This window comes from Helianthus annuus, chromosome 7 (genome assembly GCF_002127325.2).
Source record: "Helianthus annuus cultivar XRQ/B chromosome 7, HanXRQr2.0-SUNRISE, whole genome shotgun sequence".
NCBI lineage: Eukaryota > Viridiplantae > Streptophyta > Magnoliopsida > Asterales > Asteraceae > Helianthus > Helianthus annuus.
In genome coordinates, this window is record NC_035439.2 from 101081956 (window position 1) to 101082973 (window position 1018).

The window sequence follows — 1018 nt, forward strand, 5'->3', positions numbered from 1 at the left end:
CAAATTTCAAAAACCCCATTTTTTTTACTGTTACAACCTCCTATTTTGTCCTGTAGTGCAAGGGCATTTTGGTCCATGTTAATTTATTATAACATTTCAGTAATTAATAACATCTATCTTCAAGAACATCATCAAACTTCATCATCAAAACCCAGAAAATCAAGAACATCGTCAAACTTCATCATCAAAACCCAGAAAATCAAGAACATCATCTTCAAGAAAATCAAGAACCCAGAACAAAACCAGAAACCATCACAAAAACAAAACCGATTTGTAAAAAGAAACGAGGCTCAGATCTGTATCTTCAAGAACATCATCATCAAAACCCAGAAAATCAAGAACATCATCTTCAAGAAAATCAAAAACCGATTTGTAAAAGGAAATGAGGCTCCAACAACAAATCAAAACCGCCATGGCTGCAAACAGAGGTTGCAAGCGCACTTGCCCTCCTCCGATTTTGCCACGCCAAGCTGCGGAAATTTTCAAATGTTGACCCAATTTTGAGTCGGATTAGGTGAAATCATCACAGCCTCGTAGTTTACTAAAAAAAAATCATAACCACCACCAGAATACTCTGATACTCTGATCATCATAGCCTCGAAACAAACTTAATAAATAACAATGCCACTGCAAGAACAACAACAGCGATAAATCATAGCAGATGCAGGGGGTTCAAGTTAATGATTAAAAAGCACAGATTCAAGTAACCACCAGATTCAAGTAACAAAAACCAATCCAACACAGATTCAAGTAACCTTGCATAAATCAACAAACGACACGTCATCACCATCTCACCAAGCACCACCACCTGCCACCACCACCACCCCCTTCTCGCCGCCAAGCACCACCATCCTCTCGCACCCCCTGCAACCGCCGCACCTCTCTCTCTCTCTCTCTTACATCACAACACCATCTCTTTCAAACAACATTCCACTAGAAAGAGAGAGAGAGAAACAGGAGAGAGAGAGAGAGAGAGCCGAACGAGAGAGAAACATGAGAGAGTGAGAGGAACGCAGAG